The sequence below is a fragment of the Octopus bimaculoides genome, chromosome 24, assembly GCF_001194135.2.
Source record: "Octopus bimaculoides isolate UCB-OBI-ISO-001 chromosome 24, ASM119413v2, whole genome shotgun sequence".
Taxonomy (NCBI): domain Eukaryota; kingdom Metazoa; phylum Mollusca; class Cephalopoda; order Octopoda; family Octopodidae; genus Octopus; species Octopus bimaculoides.
In genome coordinates this window covers 10,823,117-10,823,745 of record NC_069004.1, presented here as the reverse complement: position 1 = coordinate 10,823,745, position 629 = coordinate 10,823,117, and positions in this window count along the sequence as shown.

The window sequence follows — 629 nt, the reverse complement described above, 5'->3', positions numbered from 1 at the left end:
TCACCCTCCATCCACATTTTTCCCACCCACATCTTTGCCACATGGGGTCCTAACAAAATCCTTTAATAGGTATAGATGCAAATCCATGTAATTACTTGTTTCCTTTTAAACTTGGCGATCGGTCGACTTGCAACACCGTTCTTCATCTTGAGTTTACATGGTAGAGTGTGTTTGTTAACTTGACAAGATCAAGGTTAGCTCTGATTGGCTGTACGCAAATGAGTTCACCACTGGGGTCCGGAACTCACGTGGGAAAAAAATTTCACATGAAGCGGTAATTCATTTCTCGAATGGTCTTCACTTAATGTCCGTCACATCGCCGTCACAAGGTGATATATCGCCCGACATAGCTTCGGAGGACTTGTCGCTGACTCGTTCCCCTACGCTTTAACTAACACATCAATACGTTGAATTTAGCAAACTCCCTCTCTTTCTCTCTCTCTCTCGCTCTCTCTCTCTCTCGCTCTCTCTCTCTCTCTCTCTCTCTCTCTCTAATATTTGTGTGTGTGTTACGTACATATATGTATATTAATGTGTGCAATAATGTAACAAGTGTTATTTTTTGAAGAATTCGAGAGACCTGAAACTATGGTGAAATTCTTATATTTATATAATCGCATAGTTTGTGA